Source organism: Lontra canadensis, unplaced genomic scaffold (genome assembly GCF_010015895.1).
Source record: "Lontra canadensis isolate GAN:19392208 unplaced genomic scaffold, GSC_riverotter_1.0 scaffold22, whole genome shotgun sequence".
Lineage (NCBI taxonomy): Eukaryota > Metazoa > Chordata > Mammalia > Carnivora > Mustelidae > Lontra > Lontra canadensis.
The window spans coordinates 24174073-24192297 of NW_022631016.1; the positions used below are offsets into that span (position 1 = coordinate 24174073).

Consider the following 18225-nt stretch of genomic DNA (forward strand, 5'->3'; position numbering starts at 1 on the left):
GGGCAGACCTGGCCTGTCATGACCCACCCCTTTTCCCCACGGCTTTTGTAGCCTTGTGTTAACTCATTTAGAAAGATGGAATCAGCCGGAAGTCACGGGCAAGCCTGAGGGATCGGGTTTGGAGCGTTTCTGCCAGCCCGGGGAAGCACGGCTTCATGCTACCCCATCCTGGGGTTTACCCACTCGACAGAGTAACAGAGGTCACAGAACTATGTAAAAACCTGCCTTCCTGGTAGGATGGAAGCAAAGACACGTCTGAATGTGTCTGCTCGCGCCTGGAGAACGCCTGTTTGTGCTGTGTAGAAAAGCCACCGGGACTGTCCTCTCCGGAGACCCGCTGGTTTTGTGTGCGTGTCCTGCGAGCTGCAGCACGGAGCTGGCCGGCTGCGAGCGCCACGACGTACTATGTCCCTGGGAATTGTAATTGCTCGGTCGGAAAAAAAGAGAGAGAGAGAGAGAAAAAGAACATCCGACTGTTGGCGGATCGTAGCACAAGGTGCATTTTGACAGTATAAAGGAGGAAACAGATGGAGTCACCCAAGTTCTGAGTCTGTTTTAACCCCCAAAAATAAGAAAGGAAAGGAAAGGAGAGCCTGGGGCTGAGGGAGTGTTACCGGGAGCGAATCGCTCAGGACTTCAAACACAGGGAGTCATTCTGTCAAGGGGAGGGGGCGGGCGGGGGCAGGCGCCGGGCCTCGCTAACAAAGTCCTCCTCTCTTTGCTCCCTCCCACTTCATTCACTTGCAAATCAGTGTGTGCCCACAAGAGCCAGCTCTCCCCAGCCCGTAACCTTCCCATCCCGAGAGCTGCAGTTCCAGCCGCGGCGGCGAGAACCGCGGAGCCCGCGACCGCGGAAGAAGCGGAGGCAGGAGCAGCCTGGGCGGGTCACAGGGTCTCCCCCGGCTCGGAAAGGAGAGCAGAGGTGGGTTCGGTCTCTGCTGGCTGCGGCGGTGGCGGTGCATGCCTTTTCTTTTTTTTTTTTTTTTTAATTCTGTAGCGTCGATGGAAGCCAATCAGAGAGAGAGCCCTCTCCGCCCGGCGGGTGCCGCACGCCGGAGTTGGGAGGGATGCTCAGCCTGCGAGCCCGGGTCGGGGCAGGCGCGCGGGTCCGGCTGCGCGGGTGGCGCTGCTGCCGCTGCCCAGAACTGGCGCCGGCTCCCGGGGAGCCCGGGGAGCCCGGGCGCTGCTCCGCCGCTTGCTGGTAAGACCCATCCGCCGCGGGGCTGGGTGGGAGCTTAAGTAACGGGCAGCCGGGAAGAACTCGCTGCCTTTCTCTCCGCCGGCAGAGGCTGCCAGGGGAGCTCCGGCATTTGCAAAGTTGCCTGGTCAATTACCAAGGGCGCTGGTGCGTGCAGGACCCGCGGAGCCGTTTGGGGCTCGATTTATTTCCACCTGACCACATCACAAGGGTCTGTGCAGGGACTGATGTGGCTGAGTTACATTTCTTGTCTTTGGGGGTACAGCCAAAAATCAGGGAGCTTGAGAACTCCCGAATACTCCCAGTAAGGAAAACTTAAGCTAAATACACGATTTGGCTCAGAGAAGGAGCCAAAGAAAACTGTTAGGTTGCACGTTCGGGGAAACGCCTGCCGGCTCGGGAAAGAAATGCTTGGGTTGCAAGGAAAGTCCAACACTGGACTCCGAAAATGGAGCACACTGTCCAGGGAAAAGTCATGTGGAAGACGCAGCTCGCCGGAGGTCTTCCACGGCTGGCCAGGCACACATCTGGGGGATAACGCCTCCCCCAGACTGGCTGGAGGGCAGACCAAGTGTGCCTGGTTGTAGGTGTCCGATGCAGGAAAAGTAGAGCCCCCCAGTGCGTTCTTCCCAGAATTTAGTAAGAGGGGACGTTGCTGTGCTGCGTACTGCAGCAGTTGCAGAGCTGGGATTACTTCTCCTGTAGTTAGATATTCTTCTGCCAAGAGTTATTGGAGATCTCGAGATGGAGGATGCTGGAGAGGTCAGAATGGTGCTGAGAAGTGTTTTCACTGCTGCAATAAAATCCATATTTTATGGGGAGTTATATGCAGGTCGTTGTTGGTGCAAAGGGCTGTTCACCTGAGTTAACTACTGAGAAAATTCAAGTACCAAGAAGTTTAATAATCTGGAAAGCCACACATTTCTCTCTTTTTTTTTTCTTCTTTTTGGTAAAGCCATCTTAATTATAATATTCACATTATAGAAGTATATCACCCCGTGTCTCCACCAATCTTCACTTTCACTTACTGAAGCACATAATGTGGGAAAGATTTTTCCTTCAAGAATATCGCTGGAGTGCCTGCTGTGTACACGTATGGCTGCTCAGGAGGGGTGCACACACAAAATATGCTTTCTGGTCATTTATTATCCAGAGGGACAATAAAGTCTTCTCTGTGTCAGAAGAGGAACAGAGACATACCTAGAAAATGTACAACTATTCTAAGAATGAATAACAAATATGCTTATACAAATGGTAGCCAAGGAGTGCTTATCTCCTTTCTTTCTTGCTGACACCTTTACCTGAAAAGGAAAACCTTTATTTTCTACTTTAGGAGGAAAAAAAATTTCTTCCAGTGTGACTTGTCATCCTTTGTGTAATAGCACTTGCATGGCTCTGTGTTTGCTATTTTAGAGATCCGGAAAATAAGTTGTGTGAAGAAAGGGGATATGATCAAGCAGATGTCTTCATTATGTCAAAAGGAAGAGGGCAAAGTTTATGCCAGAGGCCAGATTTTCAATGCAGAGCTCAGAAACTTAAAAGAAATCCAACAATTTACTGGAAAATACAATTGCACAGGATTGTATCTCACCTCCTTTTGTTCTTTGGTATGTTCTAATTAAAAAGGTACTGGGGGAAATAAAAGGCATATCTTTTTCTACCTATTTTGATGGCTCATGGCATAGTTTGGAAGCAGGGGAAGTAACCAATTTCTTCAGGAAAACACGAGAGGCAGCAGCACATTTTTGAAGGAAAATGGCAACGGTTTAGTTCTACTGTACTTGTCTAAAATTATCTTTTACTGCCATTATAAGTGACAGACTGGATTCTCTATAGGGACTTTTAGTCCCTTTATTATCTGGCTTTTACACCAATTTATTGCAATTACATTTCTTAATGCTAACTTTGCAAAGATAATGTATAGAAACAAAATCATTTTCTACCAAGTTGCGTACTATCAGAAAACGTGCATCTTACCTCCTCCACCCACCACTTCCATCAGCTTTGCAAGTAAAAACTCACTTTAAGGCACTCTTGAATTTTTTTTTTTTTTAAGAAAAAAGTCTATCTTGCAAAATACTGCTCTGAGAAACTTGAAATAGTAAAAATTTCTAAAAAGCACAACTACAGTTCCAGGACATCAAAAGACACTTCCATGTGGCAATATATCAATGAGCTGGAACAAGTTCTAAATATCTAATTAAAGCTAACTGAGTGAGAGTCCCACATAGGGATGTTAAAAAGAAATAAAATGTGACAAATATTCTGAATAAAACCATATCTCTTCCTAAGGAAGTGAAACGTGTGATCCCCCCTTCTGGCCCTTATTTGCTTTGCAGTCTTGAATGCCAACTTACTAAAGCTGCATCCTTTGAACTATGGAAACTTTTCTTTAGTTGGAAGGGACCTCTAGTGGGTCACTCCATGCATTTCTCCCTGTCCTTCAGTTGCATCATGGATGTTGTTAGCTAAGATAATACGTGGATAATAGCTTTTTCTTCATAGATGAGTTAAGGTCCTCCAAGTACCAGCTTGACATTTCTGCCAGGTTAAAATCATTATTTTTGCTCTCATGTGTACAGTTCCTCTAATTTAAGGAACTCAGGAGTATTTGCGCAGTTTTCTCAGTATTTAGACTTTTGGTAACTTTTCTATGATTCCAAATGAAATCATTAGCCAATTAAATTAAAGAATTTAATTAAAGAATTCACCACCATCACCCTAAGATTTTCCTTAGTTCTGACCTTGCCAAGACTGTAGTTCCTTCTCTCAAATTTATCCAATAATAAGAATGCCATTATAGTTATAACTCAAAAAGTTCCATGCAAAGAACCTCTCCGCACTAAAGAAATACTTGGTGGGAAAAAAATGTAATTAGCCTTTCAGGGATTCATAAACATTCGCAAGCATATTGAACTAAAGCCTTCTAAATTGAAGAAACCCCCCCTTCAAATAAGCATATATTCAAAGTCCAAATGTTGTTTGGATGCCTGTGGCACCCTTATTCTGTGAGGTGTTTTTATTTCTCTCTTTGATATATCCCAACAGATTTTAGGTAACCTAGTCCTTAAAAAAAACTCTGCCTGGGACTTAAAGTAAGTTCTCTAGGGGTGAATCAGCCTCTTCTGCTGACAGTCTGCAGGTTTCAACTTCCAATTTAAAAATCTGTCCTAAAGTTTGAAATGTGTTCCAAATGAGATAACATCCGGCAGAAGCCATTGCCTCGCGCTGCTTGCTTAGTCACGCAGCCCATTCTTTGGGGTTGATCAGAATTAGGGTCTCGCTTATAAAAATAACGAACAGTGACTCAGTCTGAATTGCATTTTTTAATAGTGTTGCAGCCTAGCTAGTGTCTACTGAGCTCACCTTATTTGCTTCACAAAAAGGTGAAAATGTAGATAATCAAACCTCCTCTGGTATAAATTTTTTTCTGAATAATAATTCTAAATACAAAGACTCAAGAACATCATGCTAATAGGGAAGCTGCTGAAAGAAAAAAAGTAAAACTTACTTTAAAACACACATGCACACAGAGAGAGAGAGAGAGAGAAAGAGAACAAGCACCCAGTTGTGACACAGTTCCAATAAAAGAGAAAAAATACAGAAATGTAGGGCTTGGGTTGCTTTTCTTCCTCTTCATTCCTTTATTTCTCTTTTTGTTCTCCAATGGGATTTTTATTTTACCTTGAAAATAGATGAGGTTGAGGCACTTTCCTGGATCTCAACAGTAATATTTTTATTTGAGCTTTCTTTTTATGAAGAGTAACTGGCCTACATTTTAAAAGTCCTACTCCTAAGGAATGTTCCCTTTTTCAAAGCAGTCATATGAGAAACTTCAGGTTCTCCCTAATTAACTGGAGAGCCAAGTGCATATGCTCTTCGTAAACCCATCACTCACCACGTAGGAGGATAAGGGGAAACTTCATGCAAATAACCATTCAAAAAAGCTGGTGCACCTTCACTGCTACAAAAGTAAAAAGGATTAAAGTTCTTTAAGCCAAAGTGGTTGGGTCAGAGAAACAGCCAGGATCTAGTAGTTCAAGACTGTATTATCCAGGAAATTTTTAACTCCTCCAACACAGAAAACCCACTGAAGAAAGAACGCTGTGAGCAAAGGTGCCTACTTGTAAACTAGATGCACACACAGAGGGCGCTGTGTCCCCCATCCCCCAATTCCACATTATTTTACCTTGTTTCATCCATTCAATATATTTATACTAACACTGTTGGGTGCCTATTTCCTCTATTAATCAGATCATCTTGCTGAGTTTCATAAGAGGAAGAGTTTAATTGAAGCCAGAATGTTACTGTTAAATTTGATGTGCAGTATAAGTGGGCAATAAGAGTCCCAAGCTTCTCCTACCATACCCAGAGCTGTCTTGGGGAAGAGAGCATCTTATGAAGATGGGCAGTATAAAGCTCCCCACCACCGGGTATGATCTGTCTTCATAGTTCATCCCTTGAAAGAACGGTGTGGTTTTTTCTTCCTATAATTTCCTAAATTGGCAGATCTACCCAAAAGTTATTTAGGAGACCTAATAAGATAGGAATAGAAAACAGAAAGCAGAAAATAAATTGAAGAGGTGCACAAGTAAAATGAAAAGAGATGAGGAAGTGAATTTTTACATAAAAAGGAAACATAACAGAAAGAGACTCAAAATTGCTGATTTCACACAGTGTGCATTTTTCACTACATAAATACTGCTACTATTAAATAAAACTTTATAAACACATCATTAACATGTTTATAAACACCATACTTCTCTATCATGGAATGCAAATTTGAAAATTATCCTTGAAAAAAAAATTACCACCTAGAGGAAATGATCCTGCATGAATCATAAAATAACCAAAGTAGGTTTTTTTAAGAAGTGATCTGTAGTCCAGAAAAATCAAAGAAAGAGGTTTTCTTAGTGCTTTGAAGACTACTGACTCTTTTCCTTCTCTTTATTGTCCTACAAGCTAAGTAGATTTTATACTAACACTGTTGGGTGCTTATTTCCTCTATTAATCAAATAACCTGATTAAATAGATCACTGTATGATCTTCTGGCTCCTGCAAACCAAAGTATATAATAGTGACACACACCAAATGTAAGTCACCCATTTGGATTCTATATATGGTATAGCATGATGGAAGACTACTAGCAAGACAGTCCACCCCAGCCCAGACTGCCTGTTAAAAAGTATGTCATACACACACATACACACACACACACACACGTATATGACAGCCAGGATAAAAAAAATTCTGATGGTTAGGTTCAAAATTTTTATACATTTGAAAAATAATGATAATTATACACTAAATGATAATAAATCTTTAATGAGCTTTTCTACATGTTACATGGTATTGTAAGCATTTTACATGTATTCTGTAAAATAATAATTATACACTAAGCCAAAAGGAAAATGCTACACCTATATCCTTTTTATTTAGCCCTTTTTTGGTTAGAATTTCCAGGGAATTCCTGCTTGAGCTAAGCACTTAATGAGTGTGCTGTTTACCAACACCTATGATATCTTAGAATTTGAAGTGTGACACTCCGAGAAAGACACTGCAGAAGAGGACATGGAGTGACTTGGTTATTTTGGCCAAGCAATGCAGATTTTAAGGCTGAGGAAAATCTAGGTTATTCATTTTTGAGAAACTACTTGCAAGCATGCCATTACAGTTTATAATTGTAGTAAAGAGTACTGTGTGAGCCATTTGAGCATAATGGTACTTTTTATAAGAGAATAGATGATCTTCTCTTGCCTTCAGAGGTAGCCTCATGTGCCAGGAGTATTTGAGGAAAGTAACTAAAAATGACAACCATTCATTTCATTGACAGAGGCAGCCCACCTGCACAGTACCCTCTGACGATACGAGTCCTTTCTCAGTGCATTTGATACGCTCACTCTGTACACAGCATTTAGGACTGTGGGTAGAGTTGAATAAGGTCATATTTCTTTCCCCTCCTTATCTGATGAGTAAAAATAATTATTTTCTTCTATTTATGACCACAATTTTGTTATTTCATTACCATCACAGTTCAATATTTATTCTGAATGATTTCTTTGCCTAGTAAAATTTCACACCAAAAAAAAAAAAAAAAGAAAGGACGCCTGGGGGGCACAGGTGGTAAGGCACCCGGCTCTTGGTTTTGGCTCAGGTCGTGACCTCAGGGTTGTGAGATCAAGCCCCCTCTGTCCAGGTCCATGCAGCCCTCCTGCTTGTGCTCTCTCCCACCATCTCTCTCTCTAAAATAAATAAGTAAATCTTAAAAAAAAAAAAAAAAAATTGGAGTGGAACAGAAGACATCCCATTAACAATATAGTAGTAGTATATATGGTTGACATTGATGAGTCATTCTCCATTCTTTCTATTGCCAATACTCAGAAAGTCATGTAATTAATCCGGCTTTCATGGACAGCATAATTACAAATAAAATAAGACGATGTGAGACATAAACAAGAGCTTAGAAATGGCTTTACCCAACACCCGTCATTTACATTTGAGATACTTGATGACAGAGAGGTTACTGAGTATCTCTCTCTTTTCTAACTTCTCATTGTTGGGCAATATTGCTTTTTATCATCTCCACTTATTAGGACATTAAAAATTAATAAGGAACTTTGTAATATTATTATTTATGAGTATGCTGTGAAGGAGCTGACATGGGAACTTTTAGAGAAAATAAGGATTTAGACTTCTTTAGAAATTTCATGTGTTCGTACCATTTTGAAAAGCTCTTATTGTAAAGAAATATTAAAATTTTCCTTCAAAATTTTGACCACTATTTGGGGGCACATTATAAAATTTAGATTTTCATTTCAGTTTTAATGGCTTGACAATTATTGTGAGTGAGCTTTATTTAAGTCAGTGATTTTCCAGACTATCCAAAGTGTCAATCTTTGAAAAAAATAGTTTATTGGTCAGTGATCAGATATGAAAAATTTTGACAACCTATTGTGTTTTTTATAAATCTCAATTTATTTAAGTACCCAGTGACCCTCCCACTTCTTTGGAGTTAAAATGTCAATTCTCATGAAAATGTATGGATAAATTATGCTGTGGCTTTTTTTCCCCCTTAGCAAAATTAAAATCTGGTGAGAGACCCAATGTCAACTCTACCCCCTAAAAAAAAAAAAAAAAGAAAGAAACTGTTAATGTTCCATGAAATCCAAAAGTCTGAGGATCACTGGGTTAGATAATGAATAACATCATGTTGAAAAATGATTGACCTACTTCTCTTCCTCATTTGGGTGAATAAAAAGTAAAGGGGAATTATAATGATATTTAAAAGCCAGATAGACAGCCAAAAAGATAAACTAAATAAAAGTCATTCAATCAAAAGGTATCCTTGGATCCCTTAATTAAACCTTATAGAGATTAATATTAATGTTTGCAATACTAATACAGTCTTTGACTCTATTAACAAGTCCTCCAAAACTGTGCTTTGCAGAGCTCATCGTCAGAATGTGTCATCAACAATGAATTTGCCTACTGGATTACATAGTGGATTATTCAATGGAAAACAAAATGTTTTAAATTTACATCTAATATGATAACTTAAAACCTAGCCCAATTTAACCATTCACATTATAAAAGAGGCATCTTTTTTTTCCATAAAAGTGAACTTTACATTATTGTGGACAAACACAAATTTTCTAAGGTCCTACACTGTATTTTAAGGTTTTTTACTTCAAAAAGCAATTGGCTTCTAGCTTATAGTGTAGATTTCAGTCATGAAAATGAGCTTATCATATTTTTAGCTACAAAGCTTAAACCTCTTTTGCAGGATTAAAAAAAAGAGTTTCATTAATCTACTATCATCCATTTTATAAAATGTTTGAAACTGCTCAATTTCACATTCAACTAAAATATTCTAAGCTCTCCTTAGCAACAGGTTCTAATTTAACACAGATCTAAATGGTGTGGTCAAACTAAGTAATCACCAATGCAAAAATGATAAAATCCACCAAGACTGGAATATGACTGCTGAATCCTAATTTGAATGAAGTCGAACTACTGTATCTCCCAACAATTATTCTCATATTAAACTACTAGTTTAAAAGTATCTAGTTGGGATCTTGTCCGTTTTTCATAAAGAATTAATTCTATGGGGCACCTGGGTGGCTCAGTTGGTTAACTGATGCCTTCTGCTCAGGTCATGATCCTGGAGTCCTGGGATTGAGCCCTGCATCAGGCTTCTTGCTGAGTGGGGAGCCTGCTTCTCCCTCTGACCCTCCCCTCCCATGCTCTCTCTCTCACTCACTCTCTCTCAAATAAATAAATGAAATCTTTTTAAAAAATTAATTCTATGATGGAGGCCTTATGATAAAGTTCAGTGCCACAGTTTCACTCTCTTTTGGACTCATATCTGCCTTTTTATAAAAAAAAAACAAACAACAACAACAAAAAAAAACACTTGGGCAGATCCTAATTAAGACAGCAGAATCAAGGGGTCAATTACTGATCAGTGTCAGCAAGAGGAGGTGATCCCAAGCCTCCAGATCCAGAAGGTACTAACTCTGCAGTAAGTTTTACATTCAGAGAAAGTATATTTACCTGCAGGTCAACTACCTTTGTAGTGTACAGGCATGCCAAATACAGATTTCATATTTAAAAATTTTGTCTCATGATACCTGTTTTTCTTCCTCAAGTTTGCTTTTAATTCTCAGATGCCACATTCCAAAATATCTTTCCAAATAGCACCATGGTGTGTTTTTCTTAAAAGCTCTCCCCACTGAATTTAAATGAGTGTATACTTTGTGTTCTTAAAAAAAAAAAAAAGGAATTAAATTAAAGAGATGACCACAGTAGAGGGAAGGACACCGCAAGATGTCTGGTGATCATGTGAATAACTGCTTTCCCTCCAAACAGAACACTAAACGGCACTGTTACTTTATTTAAGATATGAAGGTGAAAGCTACGTAACAGTAAAATGCTCTCAAGCTACGGAGTTTAATGTGATGTAATGAAAGATTTTTATAGAGTGGACAGAAAGGGGAGAAATCATTGAAACCCTCTGCTGGATTAATTGGGCTCTGAAGAACAAGAAGTTTGCTTTGCACCCTGAATGTTCTGAACATTTATAGAGCATATGCTTGCTTCCCAATTTGTCACTAAATTAAAATGGATTTTTAAAAGGCTTATTTTTTTTTCTTTTTTTCTCTATATGACAATCTCTTCATCATGGCTGGTTAGAGAAACTAATCACAGAAAACAAGAGTCAAACTTGTTGTGCTTTGTAATTGAGAAATACACACTAATATCCATAATGTTATTAAGAAAGACTTTAAAGGAAGGAATGAAATTCAGGCTGTTTATTAAACTCAACAATCCAGAGAAGCAGCCATGAGGTTCCAACTGCTCAAAAGATACTGTGCTTGTCAAATATTTTCCAATTTTACTTTTATCTGATTGACAAGTACTCCTAAAAACAACGCCAAGACTTTTAGAAAATTCCTTACTTGATTCCCTGCACAGCAAAAGCCCACCTGATCCACATATAAGATGCCTACAGAATAGATAAATCCAGGTTCAGGAGATAGGAGGGTGGTTTTAAAATATCACTTCTCCATTCCCAGATCGCAGTTTTAAGATGAAAGCATCACTAGCCAATATAAGCACATAGGAAGGGTTCGATAAATGCGTCCTAGGCAGAATTCTCATACAAGGGGCCAGAGTCTCTTAAATAAATATTTTCCCAATTTATTTCCTTCCCACGCTCATTCACACCAGTGAAAAAATATAACTTTTCTGTCCCACGCTAATGATTTTAACAATTCTGACCCCTATACAAGGAGCCAATTTCAACAGAAACCCTATCCACGGAGTCCCAAGAGCTAGAGGGACTAAGCATGTAAATAGAGCTGCCCAGCTTCAAAATCGGGCCACCAGACCTCTTCTTCCCTCAGGCAGACTTTTTATTAAACTCGCTATGAAACAGTGTTGCCTGGAGCCTGATTAACAATTTATGCCTTCCTAAGCAGATTAGCAAGAAGTCTGTCATTCTGATTTTTTAATTCTTAATTTCTGTTTGGAAACAGGAAGTTCCTCTGAGTTTATACTTTCAATATATTTTAAGAATTCAAGCATAAACTAAACATTGTTCTGAGGTTTTTTTTTTCTTTTACAGTTTTAGCTTCCACGCATGTTACTATATGTTTTCTGTGATAAATAAAGCAATTGCTTTTTTGCTAAGTGAGTGACTTTTTTCACCTCTCAATCAAATAATCCTATATGTTCTTTTAAAAATATTGTGAAATAAGAAAACAAGAAAGATGACTGGGAAAACTGAGTAGGGTAACAATTAAAGCTAACACTTAGAGAGCACTTACAATGTTCCAGGTATGGTTCTAAGTGTCTTACAGGAATAATCTGATGTAAATTCTGTCAATCCTCCTGATTTTAAAGACCAGAAATCAGAGCGGTTAAGCAACTTGCCCAAGGTCACACAGATAGTATAGTTGACCCTTGAATAACACAAAGGTTAGGGGCATTATCCCCCATAGAGTTGAAAATAACTTTTGAGTCCCCCAAAACTAAACTACTAATAGCCTACCATTGACCTACTAATAACATAAAAAGTCGATTACTACATATATTGTATATGTATTATATACTGTATTCTTCCAATAAAGCTAGAGAAAAGAATATTAAGAAAATTATAAGGAAGAGAAAATACATTCACAGTGCTATACACTATTTATCAAAAAAAAAAAAAAATCCACAATTAAGTGGGCCCACACAGTTCAAACTCACGTTGTTCAATGGTCAGCTGTACTTCTCAAGAGCTAAAGTTAAATCCAGTTTTGATGGCCAATCCTCTTAACTCCAATTCTTATACCTTTTATGATTATGTACATATGTATATACATGTATGTTTACTCAAACAGATGAAGACAGATACAAATAGGTAGGTAGATAGATTCAATTGTATGTATCTCAAATCCAAAAATAACATCAAAAGTGTGGGGACATACAAGGTAGACACTGTAACATGTAACATGTACACCTGTCTCAGGATTCAGAAATATAACTAGAAAGAAAACAAGAAAACACATCTTTCCTTTTCACCCCTCAGTGAATATATCAGTATATTTCCATAGCAATTAATAATCGATTAATGATAGCGTAAAACAACAGATATCATCAGCCCCAAGAAAGCCTTCCAGTTTTAGGCCTGGCTCTTCACTTTATTTTGAGTCAGTCTTAAATCACTTCATGCTGATCCCAAAGGGAACCCAGCAAGAGTATTTGGGAGGTTCAGATTCATCATTCATTAATTTATTCATTCTGTAATATTTACTGAAGGCCTCCTGTATCCAATGCAGGAAGGAGAGACAGTGGATGACAATACAAACATGCACTAGAAATTCAGGGAAATAGATCCTTTCTTCGTACTCTATACCAGATAAATCCTATATGGACTAAAGTTACATCTTATATGAATATAGAAATTGGCCTTTAAAGTTACATTATGATTTGTAGGGTCTCTATTCATTTTTTAGGTTTTTTGACCTTCCACCCCAGCTCAGAAACAACCACACGTCCAAAACCACTCATACCAAAAGCTTACCAGAGTTTTATTCTTGATAGTATGCCTCGGACTATGTGCATGGTGTTTCTTCCACCAATCGCTACAATTTCACAAATGAGTTTGCTGTACAGCATAAAGCCTTACCTAATATATTGACCAGCAGAGACACATTCAGCAAGAAATCACTTTACACAAGAAGACTAGCTGAAATTAAGGTTCAGGCGATAGAATGTCAATTCAACTCAATAAGCATTTAATGAACACTTCTGCGCAAGGCATTCTGTCAAGCGCCACAGGTAACACCATGCTTTGATGTCAGGCGGGTTCCAATATGTATTTAATATTAAATATGATGGCTCAAAACTGCCATCTCAGAAACTTACTTAATGAACAGATAGATGTTCTGTCAGGATTGAGTCTTTTATTCATAAAGCAGATTAAGATCTCCCTTTGCTAAGTGGTTGTACTGCGATGCAGCCGGTGTGCACAGCAACAGCTGTTCTGACTGCTTACCCCCGGCCGCCCCACTCATCATCACCTGGATAAACCTTACTGGCTCTTCAGGAAAGAGGGCAAGAGTCTATTTCTCCAAGAAGCTTTCTCTGACCTTCACTCACCTGTCCTGCTTTCAGCTCCGATTTCTCACAGCATGCTTCTGTACTAGCCCTTACTTAGCCTCAGTGCAACTGTAAACACATCTTTCCGAAGATCTCTGCATGGTTACCTAGGTCTCACCTCTAAGCAACAGCTGTGAGCATCTGGAGAATGAGGCTTCTCAGTCTTGCTTTTACCACTAAGCCCTAACGCTCTTTTGACGTATGGCAAGAACACATTATTCTAGACTACATTTATGTGTTTTTATTTTATTCCTGTTGGATGTTTGTTTTCTTATCATCAGATTTCCTTTGGACACGTTGTGAGAATACAATTAAGAATCAAGAAAGTCAGTGCCAGCCTTCCAGACTGTCCACACCAAAAGGGCACACCCAATGGAAGGATGATATCCCTAGGACAACCTTGGTGACTTTGGCCAAATATCTGAAGCAGCTACAGACCCTGTAACTGGTGGGTCTCCTAATACAACACTTGAGGTTTCCTTTTTTTATTTGGGATGTCTCCTTATCTAATAGTTGACATTTGTTTGGTCACTCTGCACCAAGGCATAGAATTGTTTACAGTTTATATTTATGTGTTCCAGTTGAAAATGTTGGCTGTATATTTTCTCTCTTTTGTGTAGGCTAGCCTGATAAACCTTGATTATCTTTGGGCGTATAAACCATTCACAGTAGTACATCAAACTCAATCTACAGAACAATCTGTGGAACATTCTTGTGTACACGTTTCATGAGCAAAATAATTCTTCCCTTAAATTCTACCCTGGAAATATGTCTTGACATTCTATAAGGAAGTTTAATACAAGATCCTACATACCTTGTAATAACCTTGAACATGGCTATACAAAAGCGATTGAATTAAATTCAACTGATTATGTAGTCCTGCTTCATTCCTTAAGTGGCAGTCAATGCATGGAACAGAATCTTCATGAATATTGCTTGGCAATGAAATATGCACTCAGCCCAGCTCTGAGCATGCCAAATGTTTTGTAAAGTTGTAAGATGAAGTGGGAGAGGTTTGGATGATGTTCTTTATACTTCCCCTTTTAATGTGATATCCATCAGCCTTAAGTCAAAGGTGCATAGAGAATTTTAAATTTACTAGTCTATACAATAGCTTGTTTTATGTAAGTGGATTTTCTAGACTAGAATAGGTATGGCGGTATATCCCATCCGATTTTTCTATTACATCTCACCACTATGGGACACTGTAACTTCTGAAGAAAAGGAGTAGAAACTGAGGGTTCAGAAAATTAGAAGAGTGGCTCCCAAGCTGCTTCTCTGCCTCTCAACCATTCTCTTGATTAATACTTTCCACTCAGTACCATCACACATTAACATAAGTAATCTAAACTGCTTAGGGGTAGTCCTCTCCCACACTCACATCCCCAACTTGAGAACAGTTAAGCAGAGAATTAAAGGATTTTCAGGAGTGATTAAGCTAGTGGGGGTACAGGAGAAGCCAATAAGTAAGCCTATTAACAGAGGAAAGGCGATCAGAAAAGCAAGATATACTAATTCATGTTCAGCATCCTAAAGATCTGATTACTTCATACTCTTTCTCACTAAGTGTTTTCAGCCTGTGTTAGGATGCTTTGGGTTATCCCATTTCAAACTGCATTAAGAAATAAATAAAATTATATTTTATATGACAGACAGTCCATAGGAAAGCAGGCTCACACACAGAAGTGGTGTGATCAAAAACTCAGGATCTTTCTGTCTCTCCATGCCCCTATCTTGGGCATCAAAATCACTCAACCAGGGATTTCTCTCAGACTTTAACATGGTTACCAGTGACAAGTGGGGCCACATACTTCCTTGTTCTTGGATAAAAAACCTCTCTCACAATCAAGAATTAAAGGCAATGCCCTTCAGTCTGATAGTCTGATTAAGCCAGTTTAGGTCATGCAAACACTCTTAATACATTATTAATTGCTTGGAAATCCCATGTGTTAATGGGCTTTTTAGACCAAAGATCCATTCTTGGGATCAGCTTTCCTTGATTCAAGTACTGTATTATGTAAGTGAGGGCTTCAATGGGATTCAGTTTCATAAAGTACAGCTTTAGAGGTAATAAATAAGTCCAAAACCCACCTATTCCATCAAGTAAGGGTTACCTGCAAAATGGCAATTAGAGCAGTACTTAAGCCATCTGAATGACCTCTATTCCTATCTCATTTTACTCTGCACGTGAAGCAGGTTTTGGTGTATTTGTTTTGGGAATAGACTGACTAGAAATTCATCACTGTCCAAAAAGAAAACATCTTTTTCATCTAGCCATTTGAAGCTTAACTAGTGGGAAGAAAAACATAATTTCATTGTGTTCCCATAGTCTCATTTAGGAAATAATCTTAAGAGATTCAAAGGACACCATGCCATGTGAGCACTTTCCCTTGCTCTCAGGGGGCTTGGCTTGGACTTTAACTTTTCTAGCATGTTCTGAAGTGTTTTCTAAAGCAATATTTTTGCCTTGAGCACTGTCCTAACCACTGGAGCTTTAAGAAAACTTTAAAAAGTGTTGTTTAAAAATAGCATCACAAAACAATTTTCTTTTCTCTTTATAGCTAAAAATAACCTGAATCTTTCCTTAAGAACCTTTTTTTAAGGTTTTATTTGAAAGGCAAATAAGCTGAAATGCAGATGTTTATCTAAATCCAACTCAAAACAGTAAGAAATAATTATTAAACATAAAATTAAAACCCAACAGAGTTCTGCCCCTGTTGTCTGGGTAATTTTAGGCAAAAGTAAGGTTTTGAGATTATTTTTTTTTACAAATGCATTAATGTGGATGTGACTGATGTATGCCACACAACAGGATTTCCTAAAACATCCTGTAATAAAGTCTAAGGTCTAAAATGTTATACTTTTTTCCTAATCTTATTTGTATTCCCTTAGAGCTGACCTTGCCACAGTGTGAGTTCACCTAACTGCAAATGTTTAACTGTAACAAAGAAGCAATGGGGGGCAGAACTAAGGAACCAAGACCATAAAAGCTTTGTATTAGGAAATGAGTAATGCACAAAATTTTAAGGAAAGGGGGCATCTTTATCATCGAACTCCTACTTTTGCATGATAAAGGGAGTCCCAGGTTGACTCTATTGGTACAAGGGGCAGATGGCTCTGTTGGACATTTCTCTTAGTGCAGTTTCCTCCAAAAAAATGAGGATAATGGTAGTCTCAACTTCATAAGGGTGTTGTGAGGAGTTACCAAGATAATGCTGAAAAGAACTTTAGCAGAGTGCCCAGCATTTAGAAAGCACCCCGGCCTATGTTAGGTGTTTCTGTTGCTGTTACAATTGCTGTTATCATTATTTCTTCCAAATTTTCAATCAAATGAAGTTTGGGGGTATTTTTAACATGCTGCAAGCTATTTTTTTTTTTTTAATTTCACTGATTGGAATGAAGCACATTTTTTATGTCACAAATGTAATGTGCCACTGGGGGCAATATGCCCATAATTCTTCTCACTGAACCGTGTTTTGGCTGACACAGTGAATGTGCCAAATGTGGCTTAAATTCAGAATTTCCTCAGAGCCTCTTCAGCATTGTTCCCCAGAAAATCTGCAACCTGAGCTGGGCTCCTCATTTGGGCTTGCAAAGGTGTGAACTAACTGCGGCCAAAATGAAGTAAAAAATGATAGATGCGAATTCTCTGGAACACTTTGTTGGTCCTGGCCAGTGGCTATTCCTCTAAGCTGGTTGCCTGCCTGTCCCTGTCCACGTGGGACTGACCGGAGCAAAGCAAGGGCGCACACAAGAATGAATGCACGGACGCCGGCTTGTGCAAGTGCGCGCGCGCGCACGCGCACGCACGCACACACGCACGCACAGCTCCCCCACCGAAACCACGACAAACACGATGGTGATAAGGAGGTTCCAGTTCCAGACGGCGGCCTAAGTGGGTCCCAAACTCGCCTCTTCCCACAAACACAGCCAATGTACCGCTGCATGTGGCGCAGCTTCCTCTGAAAGACACCTTACAAACCGGCCGTGTGACCCGACCGGTGCCAGCCACACTGTCCCCCAAGCCCCATCCCCAGCGCAGCCAGCAGGGCAGTTGGGACGGAACTCAAAACCAGGAGCCTCCCATGGGTCACCTCAGCTCTTAAGCCCTGCATCTGAGAGACGAGCCACCAGCCCCCAGTCCTTCAGCTTGGACGACAGCGGGGTTCGCGACCCCAGATGGCCGAGGCTGAAAGGATGCGAGAAAGCGCCCCTCGGGAAGGACTCCCACGCTCAGACTCACCGGCCGCAGGTCCCAGACGCAAGCAGCCGATACAGGGGCGCCGGGTCTGCGGCGGAAGGGACTGGCTCCTCAGCTTGTCCTGGAGCTGCACCTGGAGTGAGCTGCTCACTCGGCTTGTCCTGGAGGGGCAGGCATCTGCTCAGACGGACCCGGGGGTCTCTCGAGGTCCTCCACAAGCCGTAACTGGTGGCGTCCCCTCGAAGCCCCCTCTGCTGCCTCGCCCGTGGGCGCCATCTTCAAGCTCTCCTTCTGCCCCGCTCCTGGGCTCCAAGGGCTCCCGGAAGGGAGCTTTTACACACCCCTGGTGCCCTGGTGTTGGTGGCCGCCACCCTTGATTGCCTGGCCCTGATGGCCCCGCGGGCTTGAGTTCCTGGGACCCACCCCCCACACACACACCCCCCACTCAGGAGAGAGAGTTCTTGGCGGGCCGCCACCCCCACGGCGCTGCATAGACCTCCACGTGGAGCTCACATCCGGTCTTGCCGTGAAAAAGGCCTGTGTGCGTGGCCCCGAGCTTCGGCCCGAGCCGGGCGGCGGCGGCAGACTAAGGTTCGGCACAGAGCTGGGGCCCTAGGACCTGCTCTCGGGGACCCTAGGCGGGCCCCGCCGTCTTCGCGCTGCTGACTGCCCTGCTTGG

General features: G+C 40.6%; 1 protein-coding gene across 1 annotated transcript in view; it reads left to right on the plus strand.

Moving 5' to 3' along the window:
- Nucleotides 1–733: 733 nt before the first annotated feature.
- CDH6 (cadherin 6) overlaps nucleotides 734–18225 on the plus strand; it is a 119376-nt gene continuing 101884 nt past the window's right edge. The window contains exon 1 of the mRNA XM_032861916.1: nucleotides 734–922. The gene's annotated coding sequence lies outside the window, so the exon portion shown is untranslated. The remainder of the gene's footprint in view (nucleotides 923–18225) is intronic.